Source organism: Pinus tabuliformis, chromosome 8, assembly GCF_031772625.1.
Source record: "Pinus tabuliformis cultivar Carrire ecotype Pingquan chromosome 8, CPIR1, whole genome shotgun sequence".
Taxonomy (NCBI): domain Eukaryota; kingdom Viridiplantae; phylum Streptophyta; class Pinopsida; order Pinales; family Pinaceae; genus Pinus; species Pinus tabuliformis.
Window position 1 is genome coordinate 1,792,103,968 of NC_142294.1, and position 9,190 is coordinate 1,792,113,157.

Genomic DNA, 9,190 nt, shown 5'->3' on the forward strand with positions numbered 1-9,190 from the left:
CTAGAATGGTGGACTAAGGCCATACAGATGATTTTATAAACAGGAAGTCATTCAATAAATTTTGTTCATGGAAAATGCAAATTGTCATACACAGGACAGTTTAAAAGAATCAGCATGCATTAAAGATTAAAGCTGAGCCAACTCAGCAGAAGTCTCGGCCAACAAAGCAAGGTGGAAAGCTACAGGTGTCCAGGCCGAGAAACTACAGCAGAGCAGCTCCAAAAGCGCATTTCTCAGCATTTATGCAGATGACTCCAACCGACTCAGTGGCCTCCAAAGGCCAAAATATCTTCTGACAGGCATAAAGATGCATTTACTTTGTATTCAATGATGTAATAACTTTCCTATCTAATATCTTGAAAAGTTGGTGAACGTATTCATTTCTGAGATAACTTAGCACTCAGATATTTTGTAAACCGATTGTATATATTTGCCCCTCGCACAAGCTTGCAGGGGTTGTTGTTGATTTCTCCTGAAGAAGTTCTTATGCTGTAATCCTTTCAGAGTTTAATAAAGAAAGTGATGGAATTTCTCGGAGTTCTGAAGTGTTGAATGCGTTCTGGTGTTTGTTGAAAACTGCAGGATTCCTGTGTATTTCACAATACAATAAGTTTCTGTAACTCTCTTTGTTATGTGTTTCAATCTTTTACAATCCGTATATGTTTCTAACTTCTAAGTGTTTAGCAACAAAGAAAAAGAATAACCTTCAGGACTTATTCATGCAGTACCCTGAGTTCAATCTATGTTGTTAATGAATGTTTTCTTCAGCTATAATCTTGATAAGTGTAATTCTTAATTGCTGCACTTTCAGAATATATCTTTCACAGTGACCTTTGTTTCAGGAATTCAAGTTTGCTCCTGAGCATCATGTTTCACTTTCACATCACCAGCTTAATGGAGAATTCTTAATTGCTTTCTGTTGGCTGACCATACATCACCACTTAAGTTTAAAGTTTGTTTGTCGAGATACTCAATAGGACCTGCAGTCTGAGCATCGTCTCTCCAGCATTTCAAAACAGTTCACAGCTCTAGACTCCATTGCCCAATGACATACTACTCTCTGAACACTACATATTGAGCACTGAAAGAAGTCCTTCAACCAAAACATAAACGAAAAACCTTAGCATAATAGCTAGCCTAAAATACTATCAAAACATAGACAAATCATAAGGAGAGAGCCCTCTCTGGTTACAGTTTGGCTAGAAACTGTGATCCAAAGATTGGTTAGTGGTTACCCCGGCCGTATTCCCTTGGGAGTCATAGGGAACAACCTGGGTGTTAACATGTGGATCCCTTGGAAAGTTTCTTTGGTTTCCTTGGTCAATGAACCTTGTTCCATGGCTGGTACAGGCATGGGCTCTGCCAGGGTTGTGCCCCTATTCTATACTAAGAGAAAAAGAGTTTGAATTAACAACAAATTAACTTAGAATTTGTGCTTTTAGTATATTGGAAGGGTGATGGCTCTTTGCTTTCTAATTTTTTCCTATATTGATATATATATGGTTTATAGGCCTTGCAACATGTGTGCTTGATACAAGGGTCATTTTAAGGTGAATCATATCTGATTTTTTGCAACTTTTGGATTGACAAGAATTTATGATAGGGTGAATGGTATGCCAATTTTAATTGATTTTATTTTTCCAAAGAAAGAATGCATAAGTTTATGTTTCATAGTTTGGAAAAAGGAAAATACATAGAAAAGTGCTTATAGCATGCCATATCACCTCCAAAAAGGAAAAGCAGGCCACTTGTTGGCCATTTTTCACAAACTTTCATAAAAAATATACCTATGATCTCTCTGAGAACACAACTAGAAGCAAAAAAAAAAAATTGATGAGCAAGGAAGGTTGTCAATGGGAGAAGAAGATGAGGAACAACCAAAGAAGAAGATTTGGTTAGGGATGCCAGCTTCATTGTGGATCTTTGTTTACAATGCTCGCTAGCTAATGAAGCAAAGGTATGTGGAAGGAGTTCTCTTTTTGACAAAAATATAACACATAGCATTTTCCATTCAAATTAATATGAATTTGATTCTCCTTCTATTCTATGCTAGTGGTAGTTTAAAGTTTGCTTTATCAATGAAGGGCATTTACAATGTATCCTAAACTGGATTTTCAATTTTGCTTGATATAAAATGTGTTGTTAATATACCTTTCAAGTTGAACATCTATTGGACAACTTTCAAATTGCAGTAGAAAAATGTATTCCATGTTAGACAATTGCTTCTATATCAGTTGGAGTATAATTTGTGAATTAATGGTTGTTCTCTTAGATTCTATGGGTTATAACTTATACTTGACATTAGGATATGGATTTATTTTTCATGGTTGACAATTATTGTTGAGTTCATGGGTCATCAGTAGGGAGGAAACATTTGTAAAAGAGTAGGATATGACAATCTAGTTTCTAGAATGTTGGAAACTTTACAGTTACACAACATGCAATGTGTTTGAGTTGATCACTGCTTTGAGGCCTTTGGTCTTGTTTTTTCATCTATGAGTGGATTAGGGAAAATTTTAGGGGCTGATATTCATAGGTGGGCTATTTTTCCATGCTTTTTCCAAAAAAAAAAGATTTGCTAATTTCCATTTTTTTAAATGATTCGCCCATATTTATAGTATAAAATCATTTTACTTTAAAAATCGTCAAAATTATCTATATATATATATATATATATATATATATATATATATATATATGTATATATATATATATATATATATGTATCTATATATATATATGTATATATATACATATATATACACATATATACATATATATACATATATATACACATATATATACATATATATATCCATATATATACATATATCTATACACACACACACACACATACACACACACACACACACACACACACACACACATATATATATATATAAAATTATTATAAGTTTGAATATTTTTACAAAATATCACCAAAATTTTTAGAGATTGCATATCATCTACTTGTGATATTCGCCAAGGTTTCTACACTTTAAGAAACAATTTCATCCTTAAAATTTTCCCTGGAGTGGATGGTCTGTTGTTTACTCTGGGGATACAAGACCATGCGAAAAGATTATAAAAGAATGAATGGGGTGCACATTGCTCATCCATGAAGCCACTTTTGAGGATAAATATGAAAGTCATGCAAGGGAAAAACATCATAGTACTATTTCAGAGGCAATAGAAGTAGGTCAAAAAATGGGCACTCAGCATGTTATTGTCACACATTTTAGTAATCAGTTTCCAAAGGTAGTTGTTACATATGTGATTATTAGGACAACCTGATTGATCATTTGTTTTATTTTTGGGTTGTTTACCCTCTGAACAAAAGAGGATAATTTTTTTGATGTTGATTATATAGTTGCAGTACATAGATGTTTTGGATTCTTTATTTTTTGACATTTGTCATTATATACCATGTTCATTGCTCCTGCAGGTAATGTGAATTGATATTTCAAAAATAGGAAGCATGTCATTGGCCTATGATGGCATGGTAGCTTGTAGCTCTCATTTTCTTACATTTCCTATATTAACCTAGTGCTTGGCTAGTTTATTTGTTGAAGGTAATAGCAACATAACGCACCAGGTTTCAAACAAAAACTTAAACCAATCAAAACAATCTCTGGGAACTTCTAGCAGAGGACTAGGTAAATCATCAGAAGTAGTTTGAGATCCATCAGAAAATGAAAGGTTTAAGGTGATCAACTATGAATTTTCATGTTGTGTGTTTTGAGGGAAATTTTGGGCCAAAATTAGGGAACTCAAATTCCTAGAATGTCTCTTCAATAACATTGTAAGAAGACAACAATTGAAGTTGAATGTGAGCAAAATGTTCCAATAGAATAATAATTCTGATTTGTTAGTCTAATGTATATGATTTATATAGAAAAATGTAGAAAATAGTATCATGAGCTTGACATGTATTGGCATATAATAGGTAGTTAAGACTCTTTTATCATGTTGTACTTGACGAAGTCATTTTAAGATGGTATGAATAATTGGTTTGGTTTTTATTGACAAACTATTTTCTCATGTGTGCATATTGTATTGTTTCCAAGCAATTAATTGGAGTCAATCAGTTTAGACTCCTCTTTTCCATAGACATTATTTGTTGTTGGTCTGGTTCAACAACCCTAGATATTTTGGTTGAACTCTTTTTGTAGAGTCCATAGTTCAAATGGATTCATTACCAAGGAAGTGGAACAGAGGAGAAAAATTATACCATGCCAATTTAGAAAACACAACTCATCTACGCAATGGGTGAACGAAATTTTCATGAATACCTTAGTTATTGTGTTTTTGTAAAGTGTAATGCAACAATATTTGTTTTGGAAATCAACATTAAATGTGAATAAGTTGATTTTTGTAGATCTTCCACCTGATAAGGAGCCATTAGATTGGAATACTATAATGAAAATAGCTATGAGTGTTGCTAAAGGGTTGGAATACCTGCATGACAAAGCCAACCCACCAATGATATATCAGGATTTGAAACACTTCAATATCTTACTGGATGAAGGGTTTCATTCTAAGTTATATGATTTTGGATTAGCCAATCTTGTGTTGGTTGGAGATAAGACTCATGTTTCCACCTGTGTGATGGGAACCTATTGTTGGGTTGTGTTATATTCTTTCCATGACTAGCCCATGTAGTTAACCAGGGGGTTAGAGTGGGGGTGAAGCCCCCCTTCGTTGCACCGATTCTGTAGTGGGGGGGGGGGGGGGGGGTCACAGGGGGTTTGAGATGTACCCGTAACCCCACTTTATCGGGTCCGGGGCAACGCCCCAGAAAATTTTGGCTTTGGACCCTATGTTAGGTTGGGCAGACCCACCTATGGTTTTGTGCATGATTTTCGCACTTGTTTTTGGACACGATGGTTTTCGATCCATGGTATTGGATGCTTCGGCATGTATAAATATGTATTATAACATTGAAAGGAGCATAATGAAAAATCAAGCTGGTAGTCCCGGTTTTGGGATCCAGGGGAAAATCTCTGTGTATATGTGTTTTATGTGTTATGCTCTCGTATTGTTTATTTTCTATGTTTTAGAATTCGTATGCAGGTAATTTCTGTATGGGGTTAAAACCTACATTTTGTATCAGAGTAAGATTTGGCTTCAAGGGAATGCCTTTGTTGCTGAGGGGTTTTGCTCAGGCATGTGGAAGACCCTGTTCAGTGGGAGATTTGCGAGATCGATTCTGGTGGTGAAAGAATATGGTGAGTAGTGGAAAGATAGAGATCGAGAAATTTAATGGTTAGAGTTTTGATCCAGGTGGATATTGGTGGCCACCTGCCAAGTCCACCTGGACCCCCACCATTGTCTTTCTCAGCATTTTCAGTTTCCTTAATTGTAGCACAACTTACTATTTTTAGCAGTTTTTTGGGTCCTGAACTTCCGGAGCCGTTTTGAGGCCCTAAACGACGTTTTTTGGGGAATCCAGGGGCAACATGGGTCCATTCCAACAATGGTAGTACTCGGATAGATCTTTCTAACGAGCTATTGTATGCGTCAAACGGAGATCATATGCCAAAGTTACGACCCCGGGAAGTTGATATACCAATTTACCCCAAACGGGGCCCACAGTTTGGCGTTTCATCTCCTAGGGTTAGGTTTTGGAATGTTAAGGGTTTTCCATTGTTTCTAAACAATAAATAGGCCTTCGAGCCTCATTGTAACACAGTTCAGAGGCATGTAGCCATCACATCTCTTCTCAGAGATAAGCTACCATCACCCTAGCTGGTTTATTTTCGTTTATGGTTGTAAGCATATTTCAATATTTACCCTTAACATTCCAAAACCTAACCCTAGGAGATGAAACGCCAAACTATGGGCCCGTTTGGGGTAAATTGGTATATCAACTTCTCGGGGTCGTAACTTTGGCATATGATCTCCGTTTGAAGCATACAATAGCTCATTAGAAAGATCTATCCGAGTACTACCATTGTTGGAACGGGCAACATCAGTCCATTCCATGGACCCATGTTTCCCCCGGATTCCCCAAAAAGCGTCGTTTAGGGCCTCAAAACGGCTCCGGAAGTTCAGGACCCGAAAAACTGCTAAAAATAGTAAGTTGTGCTACAATTAAGGAAACTGAAAATGCTGAGAAAGACAATGGTGGGGGTCCAGGTGGACTTGGCAAGTGGCCACCAATATCCACCTGGATCAAGTTTTTAGTTGTGGAAACTCAAGATGGAGGATCTGTTGGTGGATAAAGATCAGTGGATCGTAGTAGATCCGGGTACTAAACCAATGGGAGTGTCCCATGAAGAATGGAAGAAGTTGGATCAGAAGGCAAAGAGAACAATACGATTGTGTGTCTCAGATTCAATATTGCTAAATGTATCAGGGGAAGCTGCGGCGAAGGCTTTGTGAGACAAGTTAGGGACTTTGTACCAATCTAAGTCTCTATTGAATAAATTGTTTCTGCGGAAAAAGTTGTATAACCTAAGGATGAAAGATGAAGACTTGGTGACAGAGCATCTGAATGCATTTAATACTGTGGTAAGTCAGTTAGCATCTGTTGATATTAAAATTTTAGATGAAGACAAGTGCATCAGTTTGTTGTGTTCTCTACCAGATTCATGGTATAGTCTGGTTATTGCAATAGGTATCAATGCAACTACCTTGCAGTTTGATGAAATAGTCTCATCCTTGCTGACGGAGGAGATGAGATGGAAAAATATGGAGAGCCAGAATGGCGATGCCTTGTCTATACCAGGACGGTCCCAAAACAGAAGCAAAAATAAGTCATCGAGTGGGAGATCTAAATCTCCAGGAAAACTTGTAAAGGTGGTGTGCTAGAAATGTGGAAATGGAGGGCACTTCAAAAGGGACTGTAAATCTAAAGCTCTTGATAAAGGAAAGAGATCTCATGATGCTCCTTATGTAGAGGTGAAAACCACCTCAGATGAAGGTGGGGATGTGTACTTGGCTTCTTCAAGTACACATGTAGATCATGAGGCATAGTTGATTGACTCAGGTGCATCCTTTCACTTCACTCCCCATAGAGAGTGGTTCTGTGAGTATGAGAAATACGATGGTGGTGATGTCTTCTTAGGGGATGATAGGAAGGCTATAATCATTGGTCGTGGAAAAGTAAAGTTGAAGTTGCAAGGTGGAAGGGTTAGAACACTTCTGGGTGTTCTTCATATTCCTGCATTGGCCAGAAATCTGATTTCTGTATGCAAGCCGAATGATGCAGGTGTAAAAACAGTGTTCGAGAAGGATACCTACAAGATGGTTCAGGGAGCATTGGTATTGATGCGGGGAGTTCAGATTGGAACTCTGTACAAGTTGAAAGGTAGCATTGTTGTTAATGGGTGCAAAAGTTCAATGGTTCCTGAAAGTGGAGCAGAAAATCTAGTGGTCTCTGGAGAGAAGACCATGTTGTGGCATCAAAGGCTTGGACATATTGGAGAGAAGGGCCTTCAAATACTTCGTGGTAAAGGTATGGTAGAAGGTGTGATTAATAGCTCTCCGGATTTTGATTTCTGTGAAAATTGTGTATATGTGAAGCAGAATCGGGTGAGTTTCCCCTCTGGTGGTAAGAGGGCGAAACAGATATTAGAGCTTGTGCACAGTGATGTGTTTGGACCTGTGAAGGTTCCATCACTGGGTAAGTCTGTGTACTATGTATCATTTATAGACGACCTCTCAAGGAATACATGGATATATTTCTTAAGAAGAAATTTGAATCCTTTGATAGGTTTAAATAATTTAAGGCTCTCATGGAAAATCAGGTAGAGAAGAAGATAAAGGTGTTGAGGACAAATAATGGTGGAGAGTTTTGCAGCAAGGAATTTGAAGAATTCTGTAAGAAGTGTGGTATAGCATGATAGAAGACTACTCCATGTACACCTCAGCAAAATGGAGTTGCAGAAAGAATGAATAAGACATTGATGGAAAGGGCAAGAAGCATGCTCAGTGGTGCCGGGTTAGGACAAGAATTCTGGGCAGAGGCAGTGGATACTACATGTTACTTGGTCAATAGGTCACCTTCATCAGCGTTGGAGGATAAGAATCCACAAGAGGTATGGACTGGTAAGAAACCCTCTCTTTCACATCTGAGGGTATTTGGATGTGATGCATATGTACATGTTTCAAAGGAGAAACAAACCAAGTTGGATAGTAAATCTGAAAAGTGCATCTTTATTGGGTATAAGGATGGTTTAAAGGGGTATAAGCTTTGGAACCCAATCATGCGGAAGGTTGTGTACAGTCGAGATGTGGTGTTCAGAGAGGTAAAATATGTTATTAAACATGCATTCCAACCAAAGGAACCTGAGAAGATAGAGTTTGGGGTTAAGGAGGAAGAATCAGACTCTATAGCAGAGGAGGAATCAGAAGATGAAGAGCCACAAACTCTGGGTGTGAGAAGATCAGTTCGAGAAAGAAGGCAGCCATAAAGGTATAGTCCATCTGCTTTCTGTTCAAATTTTTCTTTATCTATTACTGACGATGATCCCAGAACTGTGAAGGAAGCAGTAGATTCAGAGGATGTCAAACTCTGGAAAGAGGCCATGGTTGATGAAATGGAATCTTTGCACAAAAATGAGGCTTGGGATTTGGTGGAGTTGCTGGCTGGAAGGAAACCCATTGGCAGAAAATGGGTGTTCAAGAAGAAGACAAATGCATAAGGAAAGGTGGAGAAATACAAAGCTCGGTTGGTAGCAAAAGGTTATTCCCAGGTGCCAGGAATTGACTTTGGTGATATTTTTTCTCTTGTTTCCAAGGCAACTTCTATTAGATTACTTTTATCTGTTGCTGCTGCTTTTGATTTTGAGGTAGAACAGATGGATGTGAAGACAACATTTCTTCACGGTGATCTGGAAGAGGAAATATACATGAAGCAACCTGAAGGCTTTGCGGTGAAGGGTAAGAATGAACTGGTATGAAAGTTAAAGAAGTCTTTTTATGGGTTAAAATAGTCACCAAGGATGTGGTATCAGAAATTTGATACATTTATATGGGGACTTGGCTTCACTAGAAGCAAAGCAGATCATTGTGTGTATTTTAAATTAATTGGTGACCATCTTATTTATCTGGTCTTGTATGTGGATGATATGTTGTTTGTTGGAAATGACAAAGAAATTATCCAGGATTTGAAGACCCAATTGTTCTCCAAATTTGACATGAAAGATCTTGGTGTTGCAAACTATATTTTGGGCATGGAAATTAA